Raw genomic sequence first — 25142 nt, forward strand, 5'->3', positions numbered from 1 at the left:
CACTAACACTTGTTCAGAAGGAAAGAAAGCACAGAGCCCCAGATTTTATGTTGTCCTGGAGAGCTTGCAGAGCACTGGGGAAAGGCAGGCAGAGAATTCCCTGCTAGCACCTTCTCTGTGCCTGGGAAGCAGAAGTGTTCACATTGCTTCGCAGAATCGCTTTTGTGCAGAAAACACTAACACTGGTTCAGAACAAAAGAAAGCACAGAGCCCCAGATTTTATGTTGTCCTGGATAGCTTGCAGAGCACTGGGGAAAGGCAGGCAGAGAATTCCCTGCTAGCACCTTCTCTGTGCCTGGGAAGCAGAAGTGTTTACATTGCTTCGCAGAATCGCTTTTGTGCAGAAAACACTAACACTTGTTCAGAACAAAAGAAAGCACAGAGCCCCAGATTTGCTGTTGTCCTGGAGAGCTTGCAGAGCACTGGGGAAAGGCAGGCAGAGAATTCCCTGCTAGCACCTTCTCTGTGTCTGGGAAGCAGAAGTGTTCACATTGCTTCGCAGAATCGCCTTTGTGCAGAAAACACTAACACTTGTTCAGAACAAAAGAAAGCACAGAGCCCCAGATTTTATGTTGTCCTGGAGAGCTTGCAGAGCACTGGGGAAAGGCAGGCAGAGAATTCCCTGCTAGCACCTTCTCTGTGCCTGGGAAGCAGAAGTGTTCACATTGCTTCGCAGAATCGCTTTTGTGCAGAAAACACTAACACTTGTTCAGAACTAAAGAAAGCACAGAGCCCCAGATTTGCTGTTGTTCTGGAGAGCTTGCAGAGCACTGGGGAAAGGCAGGCAGAGAATTCCCTGCTAGCACCTTCTCTGTGCCTGGGAAGCAGAAGTGTTCACATTGCTTCGCAGAATCGCCTTTGTGCAGAAAACACTAACACTTGTTCAGAACAAAAGAAAGCACAGAGCCCCATATTTGCTGTTGTTCTGGAGAGCTTGCAGAGCACTGGGGAAAGGCAGGCAGAGAATTCCCTGCTAACACCTTCTCTGTGCCTGGGAAGCAGAAGTGTTTACATTGCTTCGCAGAATCGCTTTTGTGCAGAAAACACTAACACTTGTTCAGAACTAAAGAAAGCACAGAGCCCCAGATTTGCTGTTGTTCTGGAGAGCTTGCAGAGCACTGGGGAAAGGCAGGCAGAGAATTCCCTGCTAGCACCTTCTCTGTGCCTGGGAAGCAGAAGTGTTCACATTGCTTCGCAGAATCGCTTTTGTGCAGAAAACACTAACACTTGTTCAGAACTAAAGAAAGCACAGAGCCCCAAATTTGCTGTTGTCCTGGAGAGCTTGCAGAGCACTGGGGAAAGGCAGGCAGAGAATTCCCTGCTAGCACCTTCTCTGTGCCTGGGAAGCAGAAGTGTTCACATTGCTTCGCAGAATCGCTTTTGTGCAGAAAACACTAACACTTGTTCAGAAGGAAAGAAAGCACAGAGCCCCAGATTTGCTGTTGTTCTGGAGAGCTTGCAGAGCACTGGGGAAAGGCAGGCAGAGAATTCCCTGCTAGCAACTTCTCTGTGCCTGGGAAGCAGAAGTGTTCACATTGCTTCGCAGAATCGCTTTTGTGCAGAAAACACTAACAATTGTTCAGAACAAAAGAAAGCACAGAGCCCCAGATTTTATGTTGTCCTGGAGAGCTTGCAGAGCACTGGGGAAAGGCAGGCAGAGAATTCCCTGATAGCCCCTTCTCTGTGCCTGGGAAGCAGAAGTGTTCACATTGCTTCGCAGAATCGCCTTTGTGCAGAAAACACTAACACTTGTTCAGAACAAAAGAAAGCACAGAGCCCCAGATTTGCTGTTGTTCTGGAGAGCTTGCAGAGCACTGGGGAAAGGCAGGCAGAGAATTCCCTGCTAACACCTTCTCTGTGCCTGGGAAGCAGAAGTGTTTACATTGCTTCGCAGAATCGCTTTTGTGCAGAAAACACTAACACTTGTTCAGAACAAAAGAAAGCACAGAGCCCCAGATTTGCTGTTGTCCTGGAGAGCTTGCAGAGCACTGGGGAAAGGCAGGCAGAGAATTCCCTGCTAGCACCTTCTCTGTGCCTGGGAAGCAGAAGTGTTTACATTGCTTCGCAGAATCGCCTTTGTGCAGAAAACACTAACAATTGTTCAGAACTAAAGAAAGCACAGAGCCCCAGATTTTATGCTGTCCTGGAGAGCTTGCAGAGCACTGGGGAAAGGCAGGCAGAGAATTCCCTGCTAGCACCTTCTCTGTGCCTGGGAAGCAGAAGTGTTCACATTGCTTCGCAGAATCGCTTTTGTGCAGAAAACAGTAACACTTGTTCAGAAGGAAAGAAAGCACAGAGACCCAGATTTTATGTTGTCCTGGAGAGCTTGCAGAGCACTGGGGAAAGGCAGGCAGAGAATTCCCTGCTAGCCCCTTCTCTGTGCCTGGGAAGCAGAAGTGTTCACATTGCTTCGCAGAATCGCCTTTGTGCAGAAAACACTAACACTTGTTCAGAAGGAAAGAAAGCACAGAGCCCCAGATTTTATGTTGTCCTGGAGAGCTTGCAGAGCACTGGGGAAAGGCAGGCAGAGAATTCCCTGCTAGCACCTTCTCTGTGCCTGGGAAGCAGAAGTGTTCACATTGCTTCGCAGAATCGCTTTTGTGCAGAAAACACTAACACTGGTTCAGAACAAAAGAAAGCACAGAGCCCCAGATTTGCTGTTGTCCTGGAGAGCTTGCAGAGCACTGGGGAAAGGCAGGCAGAGAATTCCCTGCTAGCACCTTCTCTGTGCCTGGGAAGCAGAAGTGTTTACATTGCTTCGCAGAATCGCTTTTGTGCAGAAAACACTAACACTTGTTCAGAACAAAAGAAAGCACAGAGCCCCAGATTTTATGTTGTCCTGGAGAGCTTGCAGAGCACTGGGGAAAGGCAGGCAGAGAATTCCCTGCTAGCACCTTCTCTGTGCCTGGGAAGCAGAAGTGTTCACATTGCTTCGCAGAATCGCCTTTGTGCAGAAAACACTAACACTTGTTCAGAACAAAAGAAAGCACAGAGCCCCAGATTTTATGTTGTCCTGGAGAGCTTGCAGAGCACTGGGGAAAGGCAGGCAGAGAATTCCCTGCTAGCACCTTCTCTGTGCCTGGGAAGCAGAAGTGTTCACATTGCTTCGCAGAATCGCTTTTGTGCAGAAAACACTAACACTTGTTCAGAACTAAAGAAAGCACAGAGCCCCAGATTTGCTGTTGTTCTGGAGAGCTTGCAGAGCACTGGGGAAAGGCAGGCAGAGAATTCCCTGCTAGCCCCTTCTCTGTGCCTGGGAAGCAGAAGTGTTCACATTGCTTCGCAGAATCGCCTTTGTGCAGAAAACACTAACACTTGTTCAGAAGGAAAGAAAGCACAGAGCCCCAGATTTTATGTTGTCCTGGAGAGCTTGCAGAGCACTGGGGAAAGGCAGGCAGAGAATTCCCTGCTAGCACCTTCTCTGTGCCTGGGAAGCAGAAGTGTTCACATTGCTTCGCAGAATCGCCTTTGTGCAGAAAACACTAACAATTGTTCAGAACTAAAGAAAGCACAGAGCCCCAGATTTTATGCTGTCCTGGAGAGCTTGCAGAGCACTGGGGAAAGGCAGGCAGAGAATTCCCTGCTAGCACCTTCTCTGTGCCTGGGAAGCAGAAGTGTTCACATTGCTTCGCAGAATCGCTTTTGTGCAGAAAACACTAACACTTGTTCAGAACAAAAGAAAGCACAGAGCCCCAGATTTGCTGTTGTTCTGGAGAGCTTGCAGAGCACTGGGGAAAGGCAGGCAGAGAATTCCCTGCTAGCACCTTCTCTGTGTCTGGGAAGCAGAAGTGTTTACATTGCTTCGCAGAATCGCTTTTGTGCAGAAAACACTAACACTTGTTCAGAACAAAAGAAAGCACAGAGCCCCAGATTTTATGTTGTTCTGGAGAGCTTGCAGAGCACTGGGGAAAGGCAGGCAGAGAATTCCCTGCTAGCACCTTCTCTGTGCCTGGGAAGCAGAAGTGTTCACATTGCTTCGCAGAATCGCCTTTGTGCAGAAAACAGTAACACTTGTTCAGAAGGAAAGAAAGCACAGAGCCCCAGATTTGCTGTTGTTCTGGAGAGCTTGCAGAGCACTGGGGAAAGGCAGGCAGAGAATTCCCTGCTAGCACCTTCTCTGTGCCTGGGAAGCAGAAGTGTTCACATTGCTTCGCAAGAATCGCTTTTGTGCAGAAAACAGTAACACTTGTTCAGAAGGAAAGAAAGCACAGAGCCCCAGATTTGCTGTTGTTCTGGAGAGCTTGCATAGCACTGGGGAAAGGCAGGCAGAGAATTCCCTGCTAGCACCTTCTCTGTGCCTGGGAAGCAGGAATGTTCACATTGCTTCGCAGAATCGCCTTTGTGCAGAAAACACTAACACTTGTTCAGAACAAAAGAAAGCACAGAGCCCCAGATTTGCTGTTGTCCTGGAGAGCTTGCAGAGCACTGGGGAAAGGCAGGCAGAGAATTCCCTGCTAGCACCTTCTCTGTGCCTGGGAAGCAGAAGTGTTCACATTGCTTCGCAGAATCGCTTTTGTGCAGAAAACACTAACACTTGTTCAGAAGGAAAGAAAGCACAGAGCCCCAGATTTTATGTTGTCCTGGAGAGCTTGCAGAGCACTGGGGAAAGGCAGGCAGAGAATTCCCTGCTAGCACCTTCTCTGTGCCTGGGAAGCAGAAGTGTTCACATTGCTTCGCAGAATCGCTTTTGTGCAGAAAACACTAACACTGGTTCAGAACAAAAGAAAGCACAGAGCCCCAGATTTTATGTTGTCCTGGAGAGCTTGCAGAGCACTGGGGAAAGGCAGGCAGAGAATTCCCTGCTAGCACCTTCTCTGTGCCTGGGAAGCAGAAGTGTTTACATTGCTTCGCAGAATCGCTTTTGTGCAGAAAACACTAACACTTGTTCAGAACAAAAGAAAGCACAGAGCCCCAGATTTGCTGTTGTCCTGGAGAGCTTGCAGAGCACTGGGGAAAGGCAGGCAGAGAATTCCCTGCTAGCACCTTCTCTGTGCCTGGGAAGCAGAAGTGTTCACATTGCTTCGCAGAATCGCCTTTGTGCAGAAAACACTAACAATTGTTCAGAACAAAAGAAAGCACAGAGCCCCAGATTTTATGTTGTCCTGGAGAGCTTGCAGAGCACTGGGGAAAGGCAGGCAGAGAATTCCCTGCTAGCACCTTCTCTGTGCCTGGGAAGCAGAAGTGTTCCCATTGCTTCGCAGAATCGCTTTTGTGCAGAAAACAGTAACACTTGTTCAGAACTAAAGAAAGCACAGAGCCCCAGATTTGCTGTTGTTCTGGAGAGCTTGCAGAGCACTGGGGAAAGGCAGGCAGAGAATTCCCTGCTAGCACCTTCTCTGTGTCTGGGAAGCAGAAGTGTTTACATTGCTTCGCAGAATCGCTTTTGTGCAGAAAACACTAACACTTGTTCAGAACTAAAGAAAGCACAGAGCCCCAAATTTGCTGTTGTTCTGGAGAGCTTGCAGAGCACTGGGGAAATGCAGGCAGAGAATTCCCTGCTAGCACCTTCTCTGTGCCTGGGAAGCAGAAGTGTTCACTTTGCTTCGCAGAATCGCCTTTGTGCAGAAAACACTAACACTTGTTCAGAACAAAAGAAAGCACAGAGCCCCAGATTTGCTGTTGTTCTGGAGAGCTTGCAGAGCACTGGGGAAAGGCAGGCAGAGAATTCCCTGCTAGCAACTTCTCTGTGCCTGGGAAGCAGAAGTGTTCACATTGCTTCGCAGAATCGCTTTTGTGCAGAAAACACTAACAATTGTTCAGAACAAAAGAAAGCACAGAGCCCCAGATTTGCTGTTGTCCTGGAGAGCTTGCAGAGCACTGGGGAAAGGCAGGCAGAGAATTCCCTGCTAGCACCTTCTCTGTGCCTGGGAAGCAGAAGTGTTCACATTGCTTCGCAGAATCGCTTTTGTGCAGAAAACAGTAACACTTGTTCAGAAGGAAAGAAAGCACAGAGCCCCAGATTCTATGTTGTCCTGGAGAGCTTGCAGAGCACTGGGGAAAGGCAGGCAGAGAATTCCCTGATAGCACCTTCTCTGTGCCTGGGAAGCAGGAATGTTCACATTGCTTCGCAGAATCGCCTTTGTGCAGAAAACACTAACACTTGTTCAGAACAAAAGAAAGCACAGAGCCCCAGATTTGCTGTTGTTCTGGAGAGCTTGCATAGCACTGGGGAAAGGCAGGCAGAGAATTCCCTGCTAGCACCTTCTCTGTGCCTGGGAAGCAGAAGTGTTCACATTGCTTCGCAGAATCGCTTTTGTGCAGAAAACACTAACACTTGTTCAGAAGGAAAGAAAGCACAGAGACCCAGATTTTATGTTGTCCTGGAGAGCTTGCAGAGCACTGGGGAAAGGCAGGCAGAGAATTCCCTGCTAGCCCCTTCTCTCTGCCTGGGAAGCAGAAGTGTTCACATTGCTTCGCAGAATCGCCTTTGTGCAGAAAACACTAACACTTGTTCAGAAGGAAAGAAAGCACAGAGCCTCAGATTTTATGTTGTCCTGGAGAGCTTGCAGAGCACTGGGGAAAGGCAGGCAGAGAATTCCCTGCTAGCACCTTCTCTGTGCCTGGGAAGCAGAAGTGTTTACATTGCTTCGCAGAATCGCCTTTGTGCAGAAAACACTAACACTTGTTCAGAAGGAAAGAAAGCACAGAGCCTCAGATTTTATGTTGTCCTGGAGAGCTTGCAGAGCACTGGGGAAAGGCAGGCAGAGAATTCCCTGCTAGCACCTTCTCTGTGCCTGGGAAGCAGAAGTGTTTACATTGCTTCGCAGAATCGCTTTTGTGCAGAAAACACTAACACTTGTTCAGAACAAAAGAAAGCACAGAGCCCCAGATTTGCTGTTGTTCTGGAGAGCTTGCAGAGCACTGGGGAAAGGCAGGCAGAGAATTCCCTGCTAGCACCTTCTCTGTGCCTGGGAAGCAGAAGTGTTCACATTGCTTCGCAGAATCGCCTTTGTGCAGAAAACAGTAACACTTGTTCAGAAGGAAAGAAAGCACAGAGCCCCAGATTTGCTGTTGTTCTGGAGAGCTTGCAGAGCACTGGGGAAAGGCAGGCAGAGAATTCCCTGCTAGCACCTTCTCTGTGCCTGGGAAGCAGAAGTGTTCACATTGCTTCGCAAGAATCGCTTTTGTGCAGAAAACAGTAACACTTGTTCAGAAGGAAAGAAAGCACAGAGCCCCAGATTTGCTGTTGTTCTGGAGAGCTTGCATAGCACTGGGGAAAGGCAGGCAGAGAATTCCCTGCTAGCACCTTCTCTGTGCCTGGGAAGCAGGAATGTTCACATTGCTTCGCAGAATCGCCTTTGTGCAGAAAACACTAACACTTGTTCAGAACAAAAGAAAGCACAGAGCCCCAGATTTGCTGTTGTCCTGGAGAGCTTGCAGAGCACTGGGGAAAGGCAGGCAGAGAATTCCCTGCTAGCACCTTCTCTGTGCCTGGGAAGCAGAAGTGTTCACATTGCTTCGCAGAATCGCTTTTGTGCAGAAAACACTAACACTTGTTCAGAAGGAAAGAAAGCACAGAGCCCCAGATTTTATGTTGTCCTGGAGAGCTTGCAGAGCACTGGGGAAAGGCAGGCAGAGAATTCCCTGCTAGCACCTTCTCTGTGCCTGGGAAGCAGAAGTGTTCACATTGCTTCGCAGAATCGCTTTTGTGCAGAAAACACTAACACTGGTTCAGAACAAAAGAAAGCACAGAGCCCCAGATTTTATGTTGTCCTGGAGAGCTTGCAGAGCACTGGGGAAAGGCAGGCAGAGAATTCCCTGCTAGCACCTTCTCTGTGCCTGGGAAGCAGAAGTGTTTACATTGCTTCGCAGAATCGCTTTTGTGCAGAAAACACTAACACTTGTTCAGAACAAAAGAAAGCACAGAGCCCCAGATTTGCTGTTGTCCTGGAGAGCTTGCAGAGCACTGGGGAAAGGCAGGCAGAGAATTCCCTGCTAGCACCTTCTCTGTGCCTGGGAAGCAGAAGTGTTCACATTGCTTCGCAGAATCGCCTTTGTGCAGAAAACACTAACAATTGTTCAGAACAAAAGAAAGCACAGAGCCCCAGATTTTATGTTGTCCTGGAGAGCTTGCAGAGCACTGGGGAAAGGCAGGCAGAGAATTCCCTGCTAGCACCTTCTCTGTGCCTGGGAAGCAGAAGTGTTCACATTGCTTCGCAGAATCGCTTTTGTGCAGAAAACACTAACACTTGTTCAGAACTAAAGAAAGCACAGAGCCCCAGATTTGCTGTTGTTCTGGAGAGCTTGCAGAGCACTGGGGAAAGGCAGGCAGAGAATTCCCTGCTAGCACCTTCTCTGTGTCTGGGAAGCAGAAGTGTTTACATTGCTTCGCAGAATCGCTTTTGTGCAGAAAACACTAACACTTGTTCAGAACTAAAGAAAGCACAGAGCCCCAAATTTGCTGTTGTTCTGGAGAGCTTGCAGAGCACTGGGGAAATGCAGGCAGAGAATTCCCTGCTAGCACCTTCTCTGTGCCTGGGAAGCAGAAGTGTTCACTTTGCTTCGCAGAATCGCCTTTGTGCAGAAAACACTAACACTTGTTCAGAACAAAAGAAAGCACAGAGCCCCAGATTTGCTGTTGTTCTGGAGAGCTTGCAGAGCACTGGGGAAAGGCAGGCAGAGAATTCCCTGCTAGCAACTTCTCTGTGCCTGGGAAGCAGAAGTGTTCACATTGCTTCGCAGAATCGCTTTTGTGCAGAAAACACTAACAATTGTTCAGAACAAAAGAAAGCACAGAGCCCCAGATTTGCTGTTGTCCTGGAGAGCTTGCAGAGCACTGGGGAAAGGCAGGCAGAGAATTCCCTGCTAGCACCTTCTCTGTGCCTGGGAAGCAGAAGTGTTCACATTGCTTCGCAGAATCGCTTTTGTGCAGAAAACAGTAACACTTGTTCAGAAGGAAAGAAAGCACAGAGCCCCAGATTCTATGTTGTCCTGGAGAGCTTGCAGAGCACTGGGGAAAGGCAGGCAGAGAATTCCCTGATAGCACCTTCTCTGTGCCTGGGAAGCAGAAGTGTTCACATTGCTTCGCAGAATCGCCTTTGTGCAGAAAACACTAACACTTGTTCAGAACAAAAGAAAGCACAGAGCCCCAGATTTGCTGTTGTTCTGGAGAGCTTGCATAGCACTGGGGAAAGGCAGGCAGAGAATTCCCTGCTAGCACCTTCTCTGTGCCTGGGAAGCAGAAGTGTTCACATTGCTTCGCAGAATCGCTTTTGTGCAGAAAACACTAACACTTGTTCAGAAGGAAAGAAAGCACAGAGACCCAGATTTTATGTTGTCCTGGAGAGCTTGCAGAGCACTGGGGAAAGGCAGGCAGAGAATTCCCTGCTAGCCCCTTCTCTCTGCCTGGGAAGCAGAAGTGTTCACATTGCTTCGCAGAATCGCCTTTGTGCAGAAAACACTAACACTTGTTCAGAAGGAAAGAAAGCACAGAGCCCCAGATTTTATGTTGTCCTGGAGAGCTTGCAGAGCACTGGGGAAAGGCAGGCAGAGAATTCCCTGCTAGCACCTTCTCTGTGCCTGGGAAGCAGAAGTGTTTACATTGCTTCGCAGAATCGCTTTTGTGCAGAAAACACTAACACTTGTTCAGAACAAAAGAAAGCACAGAGCCCCAGATTTGCTGTTGTCCTGGAGAGCTTGCAGAGCACTGGGGAAAGGCAGGCAGAGAATTCCCTGCTAGCACCTTCTCTGTGCCTGGGAAGCAGAAGTGTTCACATTGCTTCGCAGAATCGCTTTTGTGCAGAAAACACTAACACTTGTTCAGAACTAAAGAAAGCACAGAGCCCCAGATTTGCTGTTGTCCTGGAGAGCTTGCAGAGTACTCGGGAAAGGCAGGCAGAGAATTCCCTGCTAGCACCTTCTCTGTGCCTGGGAAGCAGAAGTGTTCACATTGCTTCGCAGAATCGCCTTTGTGCAGAAAACACTAACAGTTGTTCAGAACAAAAGAAAGCACAGAGCCCCAGATTTTATGTTGTTCTGGAGAGCTTGCAGAGCACTGGGGAAAGGCAGGCAGAGAATTCCCTGCTAGCACCGTCTCTGTGCCTGGGAAGCAGAAGTGTTCACATTGCTTCGCACAATCGCCTTTGTGCAGAAAACAGTAACACTTGTTCAGAAGGAAAGAAAGCACAGAGCCCCAGATTTGCTGTTGTTCTGGAGAGCTTGCAGAGCACTGGGGAAAGGCAGGCAGAGAATTCCCTGCTAGCACCTTCTCTGTGCCTGGGAAGCAGAAGTGTTCACATTGCTTCGCAAGAATCGCTTTTGTGCAGAAAACAGTAACACTTGTTCAGAAGGAAAGAAAGCACAGAGCCCCAGATTTGCTGTTGTTCTGGAGAGCTTGCATAGCACTGGGGAAAGGCAGGCAGAGAATTCCCTGCTAGCACCTTCTCTGTGCCTGGGAAGCAGGAATGTTCACATTGCTTCGCAGAATCGCCTTTGTGCAGAAAACACTAACACTTGTTCAGAACAAAAGAAAGCACAGAGCCCCAGATTTGCTGTTGTCCTGGAGAGCTTGCAGAGCACTGGGGAAAGGCAGGCAGAGAATTCCCTGCTAGCACCTTCTCTGTGCGTGGGAAGCAGAAGTGTTCACACTGCTTCGCAGAATCGCTTTTGTGCAGAAAACACTAACACTTGTTCAGAAGGAAAGAAAGCACAGAGCCCCAGATTTTATGTTGTCCTGGAGAGCTTGCAGAGCACTGGGGAAAGGCAGGCAGAGAATTCCCTGCTAGCCCCTTCTCTGTGCCTGGGAAGCAGAAGTGTTCACATTGCTTCGCAGAATCGCCTTTGTGCAGAAAACACTAACACTTGTTCAGAAGGAAAGAAAGCACAGAGCCCCAGATTTTATGTTGTCCTGGAGAGCTTGCAGAGCACTGGGGAAAGGCAGGCAGAGAATTCCCTGCTAGCACCTTCTCTGTGCCTGGGAAGCAGAAGTGTTTACATTGCTTCGCAGAATCGCTTTTGTGCAGAAAACACTAACACTTGTTCAGAAGGAAAGAAAGCACAGAGCCCCAGATTTTATGTTGTCCTGGAGAGCTTGCAGAGCACTGGGGAAAGGCAGGCAGAGAATTCCCTGCTAGCACCTTCTCTGTGCCTGGGAAGCAGAAGTGTTTACATTGCTTCGCAGAATCGCTTTTGTGCAGAAAACACTAACACTTGTTCAGAACAAAAGAAAGCACAGAGCCCCAGATTTGCTGTTGTCCTGGAGAGCTTGCAGAGCACTGGGGAAAGGCAGGCAGAGAATTCCCTGCTAGCACCTTCTCTGTGCCTGGGAAGCAGGAATGTTCACATTGCTTCGCAGAATCGCCTTTGTGCAGAAAACACTAACACTTGTTCAGAACAAAAGAAAGCACAGAGCCCCAGATTTGCTGTTGTCCTGGAGAGCTTGCAGAGCACTGGTGAAAGGCAGGCAGAGAATTCCCTGCTAGCACCTTCTCTGTGCCTGGGAAGCAGAAGTGTTTACATTGCTTCGCAGAATCGCCTTTGTGCAGAAAACACTAACAATTGTTCAGAACTAAAGAAAGCACAGAGCCCCAGATTTTATGCTGTCCTGGAGAGCTTGCAGAGCACTGGGGAAAGGCAGGCAGAGAATTCCCTGCTAGCACCTTCTCTGTGCCTGGGAAGCAGAAGTGTTCACATTGCTTCGCAGAATCGCTTTTGTGCAGAAAACACTAACACTTGTTCAGAACAAAAGAAAGCACAGAGCCCCAGATTTGCTGTTGTTCTGGAGAGCTTGCAGAGCACTGGGGAAAGGCAGGCAGATAATTCCCTGCTAGCACCTTCTCTGTGTCTGGGAAGCAGAAGTGTTCACATTGCTTCGCAGAATCGCTTTTGTGCAGAAAACACTAACACTTGTTCAGAACTAAAGAAAGCACAGAGCCCCAAATTTGCTGTTGTCCTGGAGAGCTTGCAGAGCACTGGGGAAAGGCAGGCAGAGAATTCCCTGCTAGCACCTTCTCTGTGCCTGGGAAGCAGAAGTGTTCACATTGCTTCGCAGAATCGCCTTTGTGCAGAAAACAGTAACACTTGTTCAGAACAAAAGAAAGCACAGAGCCCCAGATTTTATGTTGTTCTGGAGAGCTTGCAGAGCACTGGGGAAAGGCAGGCAGAGAATTCCCTGCTAGCACCGTCTCTGTGCCTGGGAAGCAGAAGTGTTCACATTGCTTCGCAGAATCGCCTTTGTGCAGAAAACAGTATCACTTGTTCAGAAGGAAAGAAAGCACAGAGCCCCAGATTTGCTGTTGTTCTGGAGAGCTTGCAGAGCACTGGGGAAAGGCAGGCAGAGAATTCCCTGCTAGCAACTTCTCTGTGCCTGGGAAGCAGAAGTGTTCACATTGCTTCGCAGAATCGCATTTGTGCAGAAAACACTAACACTTGTTCAGAACAAAAGAAAGCACAGAGCCCCAGATTTGCTGTTGTCCTGGAGAGCTTGCAGAGCACTGGGGAAAGGCAGGCAGAGAATTCCCTGCTAGCACCTTCTCTGTGCCTGGGAAGCAGAAGTGTTCACATTGCTTCGCAGAATCGCTTTTGTGCAGAAAACAGTAACACTTGTTCAGAAGGAAAGAAAGCACAGAGCCCCAGATTTGCTGTTGTTCTGGAGAGCTTGCAGAGCACTGGGGAAAGGCAGGCAGAGAATTCCCTGCTAGCACCTTCTCTGTGCCTGGGAAGCAGAAGTGTTCACATTGCTTCGCAAGAATCGCTTTTGTGCAGAGAACAGTAACACTTGTTCAGAAGGAAAGAAAGCACAGAGCCCCAGATTTGCTGTTGTTCTGGAGAGCTTGCATAGCACTGGGGAAAGGCAGGCAGAGAATTCCCTGCTAGCACCTTCTCTGTGCCTGGGAAGCAGAAGTGTTCACATTGCTTCGCAGAATCGCTTTTGTGCAGAAAACACTAACACTGGTTCAGAACAAAAGAAAGCACAGAGCCCCAGATTTTATGTTGTCCTGGAGAGCTTGCAGAGCACTGGGGAAAGGCAGGCAGAGAATTCCCTGCTAGCACCGTCTCTGTGCCTGGGAAGCAGAAGTGTTCACATTGCTTCGCAGAATCGCCTTTGTGCAGAAAACACTAACACTTGTTCAGAAGGAAAGAAAGCACAGAGCCCCAGATTTTATGTTGTCCTGGAGAGCTTGCAGAGCACTGGGGAAAGGCAGGCAGAGAATTCCCTGCTAGCACCTTCTCTGTGCCTGGGAAGCAGAAGTGTTCACATTGCTTCGCAGAATCGCTTTTGTGCAGAAAACACTAACACTGGTTCAGAACAAAAGAAAGCACAGAGCCCCAGATTTTATGTTGTCCTGGATAGCTTGCAGAGCACTGGGGAAAGGCAGGCAGAGAATTCCCTGCTAGCACCTTCTCTGTGCCTGGGAAGCAGAAGTGTTTACATTGCTTCGCAGAATCGCTTTTGTGCAGAAAACACTAACACTTGTTCAGAACAAAAGAAAGCACAGAGCCCCAGATTTGCTGTTGTCCTGGAGAGCTTGCAGAGCACTGGGGAAAGGCAGGCAGAGAATTCCCTGCTAGCACCTTCTCTGTGTCTGGGAAGCAGAAGTGTTCACATTGCTTCGCAGAATCGCCTTTGTGCAGAAAACACTAACACTTGTTCAGAACAAAAGAAAGCACAGAGCCCCAGATTTTATGTTGTCCTGGAGAGCTTGCAGAGCACTGGGGAAAGGCAGGCAGAGAATTCCCTGCTAGCACCTTCTCTGTGCCTGGGAAGCAGAAGTGTTCACATTGCTTCGCAGAATCGCTTTTGTGCAGAAAACACTAACACTTGTTCAGAACTAAAGAAAGCACAGAGCCCCAGATTTGCTGTTGTTCTGGAGAGCTTGCAGAGCACTGGGGAAAGGCAGGCAGAGAATTCCCTGCTAGCACCTTCTCTGTGCCTGGGAAGCAGAAGTGTTCACATTGCTTCGCAGAATCGCCTTTGTGCAGAAAACACTAACACTTGTTCAGAACAAAAGAAAGCACAGAGCCCCAGATTTGCTGTTGTTCTGGAGAGCTTGCAGAGCACTGGGGAAAGGCAGGCAGAGAATTCCCTGCTAACACCTTCTCTGTGCCTGGGAAGCAGAAGTGTTTACATTGCTTCGCAGAATCGCTTTTGTGCAGAAAACACTAACACTTGTTCAGAACTAAAGAAAGCACAGAGCCCCAGATTTGCTGTTGTTCTGGAGAGCTTGCAGAGCACTGGGGAAAGGCAGGCAGAGAATTCCCTGCTAGCACCTTCTCTGTGCCTGGGAAGCAGAAGTGTTCACATTGCTTCGCAGAATCGCTTTTGTGCAGAAAACACTAACACTTGTTCAGAACTAAAGAAAGCACAGAGCCCCAAATTTGCTGTTGTCCTGGAGAGCTTGCAGAGCACTGGGGAAAGGCAGGCAGAGAATTCCCTGCTAGCACCTTCTCTGTGCCTGGGAAGCAGAAGTGTTCACATTGCTTCGCAGAATCGCTTTTGTGCAGAAAACACTAACACTTGTTCAGAAGGAAAGAAAGCACAGAGCCCCAGATTTGCTGTTGTTCTGGAGAGCTTGCAGAGCACTGGGGAAAGGCAGGCAGAGAATTCCCTGCTAGCAACTTCTCTGTGCCTGGGAAGCAGAAGTGTTCACATTGCTTCGCAGAATCGCTTTTGTGCAGAAAACACTAACAATTGTTCAGAACAAAAGAAAGCACAGAGCCCCAGATTTTATGTTGTCCTGGAGAGCTTGCAGAGCACTGGGGAAAGGCAGGCAGAGAATTCCCTGATAGCCCCTTCTCTGTGCCTGGGAAGCAGAAGTGTTCACATTGCTTCGCAGAATCGCCTTTGTGCAGAAAACACTAACACTTGTTCAGAACAAAAGAAAGCACAGAGCCCCAGATTTGCTGTTGTTCTGGAGAGCTTGCAGAGCACTGGGGAAAGGCAGGCAGAGAATTCCCTGCTAACACCTTCTCTGTGCCTGGGAAGCAGAAGTGTTTACATTGCTTCGCAGAATCGCTTTTGTGCAGAAAACACTAACACTTGTTCAGAACAAAAGAAAGCACAGAGCCCCAGATTTGCTGTTGTCCTGGAGAGCTTGCAGAGCACTGGGGAAAGGCAGGCAGAGAATTCCCTGCTAGCACCTTCTCTGTGCCTGGGAAGCAGAAGTGTTTACATTGCTTCGCAGAATCGCCTTTGTGCAGAAAACACTAACAATTGTTCAGAACTAAAGAAAGCACAGAGCCCCAGATTTTATGCTGTCCTGGAGAGCTTGCAGAGCACTGGGGAAAGGCAGGCAGAGAATTCCCTGCTAGCACCTTCTCTGTGCCTGGGAAGCAGAAGTGTTCACATTGCTTCGCAGAATCGCTTTTGTGCAGAAAACAGTAACACTTGTTCAGAAGGAAAGAAAGCACAGAGACCCAGATTTTATGTTGTCCTGGAGAGCTTGCAGAGCACTGGGGAAAGGCAGGCACAGAATTCCCTGCTAGCCCCTTCTCTGTGCCTGGGAAGCAGAAGTGTTCACATTGCTTCGCAGAATCGCCTTTGTGCAGAAAACAGTAACACTTGTTCAGAAGGAAAGAAAGCACAGAGCCCCAGATTTTATGTTGTCCTGGAGAGCTTGCAGAGCACTGGGGAAAGGCAGGCAGAGAATTCCCTGCTAGCACCTTCTCTGTGCCTGGGAAGCAGAAGTGTTCACATTGCTTCGCAGAATCGCTTTTGTGCAGAAAACACTAACACTGGTTCAGAACAAAAGAAAGCACAGAGCCCCAGATTTGCTGTTGTCCTGGAGAGCTTGCAGAGCACTGGGGAAAGGCAGGCAGAGAATTCCCTGCTAGCACCTTCTCTGTGCCTGGGAAGCAGAAGTGTTTACATTGCTTCGCAGAATCGCTTTTGTGCAGAAAACACTAACACTTGTTCAGAACAAAAGAAAGCACAGAGCCCCAGATTTTATGTTGTCCTGGAGAGCTTGCAGAGCACTGGGGAAAGGCAGGCAGAGAATTCCCTGCTAGCACCTTCTCTGTGCCTGGGAAGCAGAAGTGTTCACATTGCTTCGCAGAATCGCCTTTGTGCAGAAAACACTAACACTTGTTCAGAACAAAAGAAAGCACAGAGCCCCAGATTTTATGTTGTCCTGGAGAGCTTGCAGAGCACTGGGGAAAGGCAGGCAGAGAATTCCCTGCTAGCACCTTCTCTGTGCCTGGGAAGCAGAAGTGTTCACATTGCTTCGCAGAATCGCTTTTGTGCAGAAAACACTAACACTTGTTCAGAACTAAAGAAAGCACAGAGCCCCAGATTTGCTGTTGTTCTGGAGAGCTTGCAGAGCACTGGGGAAAGGCAGGCAGAGAATTCCCTGCTAGCCCCTTCTCTGTGCCTGGGAAGCAGAAGTGTTCACATTGCTTCGCAGAATCGCCTTTGTGCAGAAAACACTAACACTTGTTCAGAAGGAAAGAAAGCACAGAGCCCCAGATTTTATGTTGTCCTGGAGAGCTTGCAGAGCACTGGGGAAAGGCAGGCAGAGAATTCCCTGCTAGCACCTTCTCTGTGCCTGGGAAGCAGAAGTGTTCACATTGCTTCGCAGAATCGCCTTTGTGCAGAAAACACTAACAATTGTTCAGAACTAAAGAAAGCACAGAGCCCCAGATTTTATGCTGTCCTGGAGAGCTTGCAGAGCACTGGGGAAAGGCAGGCAGAGAATTCCCTGCTAGCACCTTCTCTGTGCCTGGGAAGCAGAAGTGTTCACATTGCTTCGCAGAATCGCTTTTGTGCAGAAAACACTAACACTTGTTCAGAACAAAAGAAAGCACAGAGCCCCAGATTTGCTGTTGTTCTGGAGAGCTTGCAGAGCACTGGGGAAAGGCAGGCAGAGAATTCCCTGCTAGCACCTTCTCTGTGTCTGGGAAGCAGAAGTGTTTACATTGCTTCGCAGAATCGCTTTTGTGCAGAAAACACTAACACTTGTTCAGAACAAAAGAAAGCACAGAGCCCCAGATTTTATGTTGTTCTGGAGAGCTTGCAGAGCACTGGGGAAAGGCAGGCAGAGAATTCCCTGCTAGCACCTTCTCTGTGCCTGGGAAGCAGAAGTGTTCACATTGCTTCGCAGAATCGCCTTTGTGCAGAAAACAGTAACACTTGTTCAGAAGGAAAGAAAGCACAGAGCCCCAGATTTGCTGTTGTTCTGGAGAGCTTGCAGAGCACTGGGGAAAGGCAGGCAGAGAATTCCCTGCTAGCACCTTCTCTGTGCCTGGGAAGCAGAAGTGTTCACATTGCTTCGCAAGAATCGCTTTTGTGCAGAAAACAGTAACACTTGTTCAGAAGGAAAGAAAGCACAGAGCCCCAGATTTGCTGTTGTTCTGGAGAGCTTGCATAGCACTGGGGAAAGGCAGGCAGAGAATTCCCTGCTAGCACCTTCTCTGTGCCTGGGAAGCAGGAATGTTCACATTGCTTCGCAGAATCGCCTTTGTGCAGAAAACACTAACACTTGTTCAGAACAAAAGAAAGCACAGAGCCCCAGATTTGCTGTTGTCCTGGAGAGCTTGCAGAGCACTGGGGAAAGGCAGGCAGAGAATTCCCTGCTAGCACCTTCTCTGTGCCTGGGAAGCAGAAGTGTTCACATTGCTTCGCAGAATCGCTTTTGTGCAGAAAACACTAACACTTGTTCAGAAGGAAAGAAAGCACAGAGCCCCAGATTTTATGTTGTCCTGGAGAGCTTGCAGAGCACTGGGGAAAGGCAGGCAGAGAATTCCCTGCTAGCACCTTCTCTGTGCCTGGGAAGCAGAAGTGTTCACATTGCTTCGCAGAATCGCTTTTGTGCAGAAAACACTAACACTGGTTCAGAACAAAAGAAAGCACAGAGCCCCAGATTTTATGTTGTCCTGGAGAGCTTGCAGAGCACTGGGGAAAGGCAGGCAGAGAATTCCCTGCTAGCACCTTCTCTGTGCCTGGGAAGCAGAAGTGTTTACATTGCTTCGCAGAATCGCTTTTGTGCAGAAAACACTAACACTTGTTCAGAACAAAAGAAAGCACAGAGCCCCAGATTTGCTGTTGTCCTGGAGAGCTTGCAGAGCACTGGGGAAAGGCAGGCAGAGAATTCCCTGCTAGCACCTTCTCTGTGCCTGGGAAGCAGAAGTGTTCACATTGCTTCGCAGAATCGCCTTTGTGCAGAAAACACTAACAATTGTTCAGAACAAAAGAAAGCACAGAGCCCCAGATTTTATGTTGTCCTGGAGAGCTTGCAGAGCACTGGGGAAAGGCAGGCAGAGAATTCCCTGCTAGCACCTTCTCTGTGCCTGGGAAGCAGAAGTGTTCACATTGCTTCGCAGAATCGCTTTTGTGCAGAAAACACTAACACTTGTTCAGAACTAAAGAAAGCACAGAGCCCCAGATTTGCTGTTGTTCTGGAGAGCTTGCAGAGCACTGGGGAAAGGCAGGCAGAGAATTCCCTGCTAGCACCTTCTCTGTGTCTGGGAAGCAGAAGTGTTTACATTGCTTCGCAGAATCGCTTTTGTGCAGAAAACACTAACACTTGTTCAGAACTAAAGAAAGCACAGAGCCCCAAATTTGCTGTTGTTCTGGAGAGCTTGCAGAGCACTGGGGAAATGCAGGCAGAGAATTCCCTGCTAGCACCTTCTCTGTGCCTGGGAAGCAGAAGTGTTCACTTTGCTTCGCAGAATCGCCTTTGTGCAGAAAACACTAACACTTGTTCAGAACAAAAGAAAGCACAGAGCCCCAGATTTTATGTTGTTCTGGAGAGCTTGCAGAGCACTGGGGAAAGGCAGGCAGAGAATTCCCTGCTAGCACCTTCTCTGTGCCTGGGAAGCAGAAGTGTTCACATTGCTTCGCAGAATCGCCTTTGTGCAGAAAACAGTAACACTTGTTCAGAAGGAAAGAAAGCACAGAGCCCCAGATTTGCTGTTGTTCTGGAGAGCTTGCAGAGCACTGGGGAAAGGCAGGCAGAGAATTCCCTGCTAGCACCTTCTCTGTGCCTGGGAAGCAGAAGTGTTCACATTGCTTCGCAAGAATCGCTTTTGTGCAGAAAACAGTAACACTTGTTCAGAAGGAAAGAAAGCACAGAGCCCCAGATTTGCTGTTGTTCTGGAGAGCTTGCATAGCACTGGGGAAAGGCAGGCAGAGAATTCCCTGCTAGCACCTTCTCTGTGCCTGGGAAGCAGGAATGTTCACATTGCTTCGCAGAATCGCCTTTGTGCAGAAAACACTAACACTTGTTCAGAACAAAAGAAAGCACAGAGCCCCAGATTTGCTGTTGTCCTGGAGAGCTTGCAGAGCACTGGGGAAAGGCAGGCAGAGAATTCCCTGCTAGCACCTTCTCTGTGCCTGGGAAGCAGAAGTGTTCACATTGCTTCGCAGAATCGCTTTTGTGCAGAAAACACTAACACTTGTTCAGAAGGAAAGAAAGCACAGAGCCCCAGATTTTATGTTGTCCTGGAGAGCTTGCAGAGCACTGGGGAAAGGCAGGCAGAGAATTCCCTGCTAGCACCTTCTCTGTGCCTGGGAAGCAGAAGTGTTCACATTGCTTCGCAGAATCGCTTTTGTGCAGAAAACACTAACACTGGTTCAGAACAAAAGAAAGCACAGAGCCCCAGATTTTATGTTGTCCTGGAGAGCTTGCAGAGCACTGGGGAAAGGCAGGCAGAGAATTCCCTGCTAGCACCTTCTCTGTGCCTGGGAAGCAGAAGTGTTTACATTGCTTCGCAGAATCGCTTTTGTGCAGAAAACACTAACACTTGTTCAGAACAAAAGAAAGCACAGAGCCCCAGATTTGCTGTTGTCCTGGAGAGCTTGCAGAGCACTGGGGAAAGGCAGGCAGAGAATTCCCTGCTAGCACCTTCTCTGTGCCTGGGAAGCAGAAGTGTTCACATTGCTTCGCAGAATCGCCTTTGTGCAGAAAACACTAACAATTGTTCAGAACAAAAGAAAGCACAGAGCCCCAGATTTTATGTTGTCCTGGAGAGCTTGCAGAGCACTGGGGAAAGGCAGGCAGAGAATTCCCTGCTAGCACCTTCTCTGTGCCTGGGAAGCAGAAGTGTTCACATTGCTTCGCAGAATCGCTTTTGTGCAGAAAACACTAACACTTGTTCAGAACTAAAGAAAGCACAGAGCCCCAGATTTGCTGTTGTTCTGGAGAGCTTGCAGAGCACTGGGGAAAGGCAGGCAGAGAATTCCCTGCTAGCACCTTCTCTGTGTCTGGGAAGCAGAAGTGTTTACATTGCTTCGCAGAATCGCTTTTGTGCAGAAAACACTAACACTTGTTCAGAACTAAAGAAAGCACAGAGCCCCAAATTTGCTGTTGTTCTGGAGAGCTTGCAGAGCACTGGGGAAATGCAGGCAGAGAATTCCCTGCTAGCACCTTCTCTGTGCCTGGGAAGCAGAAGTGTTCACTTTGCTTCGCAGAATCGCCTTTGTGCAGAAAACACTAACACTTGTTCAGAACAAAAGAAAGCACAGAGCCCCAGATTTGCTGTTGTTCTGGAGAGCTTGCAGAGCACTGGGGAAAGGCAGGCAGAGAATTCCCTGCTAGCAACTTCTCTGTGCCTGGGAAGCAGAAGTGTTCACATTGCTTCGCAGAATCGCTTTTGTGCAGAAAACACTAACAATTGTTCAGAACAAAAGAAAGCACAGAGCCCCAGATTTGCTGTTGTCCTGGAGAGCTTGCAGAGCACTGGGGAAAGGCAGGCAGAGAATTCCCTGCTAGCACCTTCTCTGTGCCTGGGAAGCAGAAGTGTTCACATTGCTTCGCAGAATCGCTTTTGTGCAGAAAACAGTAACACTTGTTCAGAAGGAAAGAAAGCACAGAGCCCCAGATTCTATGTTGTCCTGGAGAGCTTGCAGAGCACTGGGGAAAGGCAGGCAGAGAATTCCCTGATAGCACCTTCTCTGTGCCTGGGAAGCAGAAGTGTTCACATTGCTTCGCAAGAATCGCTTTTGTGCAGAAAACAGTAACACTTGTTCAGAAGGAAAGAAAGCACAGAGCCCCAGATTTGCTGTTGTTCTGGAGAGCTTGCAGAGCACTGGGGAAAGGCAGGCAGAGAATTCCCTGCTAGCACCTTCTCTGTGCCTGGGAAGCAGGAATGTTCACATTGCTTCGCAGAATCGCCTTTGTGCAGAAAACACTAACACTTGTTCAGAACAAAAGAAAGCACAGAGCCCCAGATTTGCTGTTGTTCTGGAGAGCTTGCATAGCACTGGGGAAAGGCAGGCAGAGAATTCCCTGCTAGCACCTTCTCTGTGCCTGGGAAGCAGAAGTGTTCACATTGCTTCGCAGAATCGCTTTTGTGCAGAAAACACTAACACTTGTTCAGAAGGAAAGAAAGCACAGAGACCCAGATTTTATGTTGTCCTGGAGAGCTTGCAGAGCACTGGGGAAAGGCAGGCAGAGAATTCCCTGCTAGCCCCTTCTCTCTGCCTGGGAAGCAGAAGTGTTCACATTGCTTCGCAGAATCGCCTTTGTGCAGAAAACACTAACACTTGTTCAGAAGGAAAGAAAGCACAGAGCCCCAGATTTTATGTTGTCCTGGAGAGCTTGCAGAGCACTGGGGAAAGGCAGGCAGAGAATTCCCTGCTAGCACCTTCTCTGTGCCTGGGAAGCAGAAGTGTTCACATTGCTTCGCAGAATCGCCTTTGTGCAGAAAACAGTAACACTTGTTCAGAAGGAAAGAAAGCACAGAGCCCCAGATTTTATGTTGTCCTGGAGAGCTTGCAGAGCACTGGGGAAAGGCAGGCAGAGAATTCCCTGCTAGCACCTTCTCTGTGCCTGGGAAGCAGAAGTGTTTACATTGCTTCGCAGAATCGCTTTTGTGCAGAAAACACTAACACTTGTTCAGAACAAAAGAAAGCACAGAGCCCCAGATTTGCTGTTGTCCTGGAGAGCTTGCAGAGCACTGGGGAAAGGCAGGCAGAGAATTCCCTGCTAGCACCTTCTCTGTGCCTGGGAAGCAGAAGTGTTTACATTGCTTCGCAGAATCGCCTTTGTGCAGAAAACACTAACAATTGTTCAGAACTAAAGAAAGCACAGAGCCCCAGATTTTATGCTGTCCTGGAGAGCTTGCAGAGCACTGGGGAAAGGCAGGCAGAGAATTCCCTGCTAGCACCTTCTCTGTGCCTGGGAAGCAGAAGTGTTCACATTGCTTCGCAGAATCGCTTTTGTGCAGAAAACACTAACACTTGTTCAGAACTAAAGAAAGCACAGAGCCCCAGATTTGCTGTTGTCCTGGAGAGCTTGCAGAGCACTGGGGAAAGGCAGGCAGAGAATTCCCTGCTAGCACCTTCTCTGTGCCTGGGAAGCAGAAGTGTTCACATTGCTTCGCAGAATCGCCTTTGTGCAGAAAACACTAACAGTTGTTCAGAACAAAAGAAAGCACAGAGCCCCAGATTTTATGTTGTTCTGGAGAGCTTGCAGAGCACTGGGGAAAGGCAGGCAGAGAATTCCCTGCTAGCACCGTCTCTGTGCCTGGGAAGCAGAAGTGTTCACATTGCTTCGCAGAATCGCCTTTGTGCAGAAAACAGTAACACTTGTTCAGAAGGAAAGAAAGCACAGAGCCCCAGATTTGCTGTTGTTCTGGAGAGCTTGCAGAGCACTGGGGAAAGGCAGGCACAGAATTCCCTGATAGCACCTTCTCTGTGCCTGGGAAGCAGAAGTGTTCACATTGCTTCGCAAGAATCGCTTTTGTGCAGAAAACAGTAACACTTGTTCAGAAGGAAAGAAAGCACAGAGCCCCAGATTTGCTGTTGTTCTGGAGAGCTTGCATAGCACTGGGGAAAGGCAGGCAGAGAATTCCCTGCTAGCACCTTCTCTGTGCCTGGGAAGCAGGAATGTTCACATTGCTTCGCAGAATCGCCTTTGTGCAGAAAACACTAACACTTGTTCAGAACAAAAGAAAGCACAGAGCCCCAGATTTGCTGTTGTCCTGGAGAGCTTGCAGAGCACTGGGGAAAGGCAGGCAGAGAATTCCCTGCTAGCACCTTCTCTGTGCCTGGGAAGCAGAAGTGTTCACATTGCTTCGCAGAATCGCTTTTGTGCAGAAAACACTAACACTTTTTCAGAAGGAAAGAAAGCACAGAGCCCCAGATTTTATGTTGTCCTGGAGAGCTTGCAGAGCACTGGGGAAAGGCAGGCAGAGAATTCCCTGCTAGCACCTTCTCTGTGCCTGGGAAGCAGAAGTGTTCACACTGCTTCGCAGAATCGCTTTTGTGCAGAAAACACTAACACTTGTTCAGAAGGAAAGAAAGCACAGAGCCCCAGATTTTATGTTGTCCTGGAGAGCTTGCAGAGCACTGGGGAAAGGCAGGCAGAGAATTCCCTGCTAGCCCCTTCTCTGTGCCTGGGAAGCAGAAGTGTTCACATTGCTTCGCAGAATCGCCTTTGTGCAGAAAACACTAACACTTGTTCAGAAGGAAAGAAAGCACAGAGCCCCAGATTTTATGTTGTCCTGGAGAGCTTGCAGAGCACTGGGGAAAGGCAGGCAGAGAATTCCCTGCTAGCACCTTCTCTGTGCCTGGGAAGCAGAAGTGTTTACATTGCTTCGCAGAATCGCTTTTGTGCAGAAAACACTAACACTTGTTCAGAAGGAAAGAAAGCACAGAGCCCCAGATTTTATGTTGTCCTGGAGAGCTTGCAGAGCACTGGGGAAAGGCAGGCAGAGAATTCCCTGCTAGCACCTTCTCTGTGCCTGGGAAGCAGAAGTGTTTACATTGCTTCGCAGAATCGCTTTTGTGCAGAAAACACTAACACTTGTTCAGAACAAAAGAAAGCACAGAGCCCCAGATTTGCTGTTGTCCTGGAGAGCTTGCAGAGCACTGGGGAAAGGCAGGCAGAGAATTCCCTGCTAGCACCTTCTCTGTGCCTGGGAAGCAGGAATGTTCACATTGCTTCGCAGAATCGCCTTTGTGCAGAAAACACTAACACTTGTTCAGAACAAAAGAAAGCACAGAGCCCCAGATTTGCTGTTGTCCTGGAGAGCTTGCAGAGCACTGGGGAAAGGCAGGCAGAGAATTCCCTGCTAGCACCTTCTCTGTGCCTGGGAAGCAGAAGTGTTTACATTGCTTCGCAGAATCGCCTTTGTGCAGAAAACACTAACAATTGTTCAGAACTAAAGAAAGCACAGAGCCCCAGATTTTATGTTGTCCTGGAGAGCTTGCAGAGCACTGGGGAAAGGCAGGCAGAGAATTCCCTGCTAGCACCTTCTCTGTGCCTGGGAAGCAGAAGTGTTCACATTGCTTCGCAGAATCGCCTTTGTGCAGAAAACAGTAACACTTGTTCAGAACAAAAGAAAGCACAGAGCCCCAGATTTTATGTTGTTCTGGAGAGCTTGCAGAGCACTGGGGAAAGGCAGGCAGAGAATTCCCTGCTAGCACCGTCTCTGTGCCTGGGAAGCAGAAGTGTTCACATTGCTTCGCAGAATCGCCTTTGTGCAGAAAACAGTATCACTTGTTCAGAAGGAAAGAAAGCACAGAGCCCCAGATTTGCTGTTGTTCTGGAGAGCTTGCAGAGCACTGGGGAAAGGCAGGCAGAGAATTCCCTGCTAGCACCTTCTCTGTGCCTGGGAAGCAGAAGTGTTCACATTGCTTCGCAAGAATCGCTTTTGTGCAGAAAACAGTAACACTTGTTCAGAAGGAAAGAAAGCACAGAGCCCCAGATTTGCTGTTGTTCTGGAGAGCTTGCAGAGCACTGGGGAAAGGCAGGCAGAGAATTCCCTGCTAGCACCTTCTCTGTGCCTGGGAAGCAGGAATGTTCACATTGCTTCGCAGAATCGCCTTTGTGCAGAAAACACTAACACTTGTTCAGAACAAAAGAAAGCACAGAGCCCCAGATTTGCTGTTGTCCTGGAGAGCTTGCAGAGCACTGGGGAAAGGCAGGCAGAGAATTCCCTGCTAGCACCTTCTCTGTGCCTGGGAAGCAGAAGTGTTCACATTGCTTCGCAGAATCGCTTTTGTGCAGAAAACACTAACACTTGTTCAGAAGGAAAGAAAGCACAGAGCCCCAGATTTTATGTTGTCCTGGAGAGCTTGCAGAGCACTGGGGAAAGGCAGGCAGAGAATTCCCTGCTAGCACCTTCTCTGTGCCTGGGAAGCAGAAGTGTTCACATTGCTTCGCAGAATCGCTTTTGTGCAGAAAACACTAACACTGGTTCAGAACAAAAGAAAGCACAGAGCCCCAGATTTTATGTTGTCCTGGAGAGCTTGCATAGCACTG

The sequence above is a fragment of the Strix aluco genome, unplaced genomic scaffold (assembly GCF_031877795.1).
Source record: "Strix aluco isolate bStrAlu1 unplaced genomic scaffold, bStrAlu1.hap1 HAP1_SCAFFOLD_52, whole genome shotgun sequence".
NCBI lineage: Eukaryota > Metazoa > Chordata > Aves > Strigiformes > Strigidae > Strix > Strix aluco.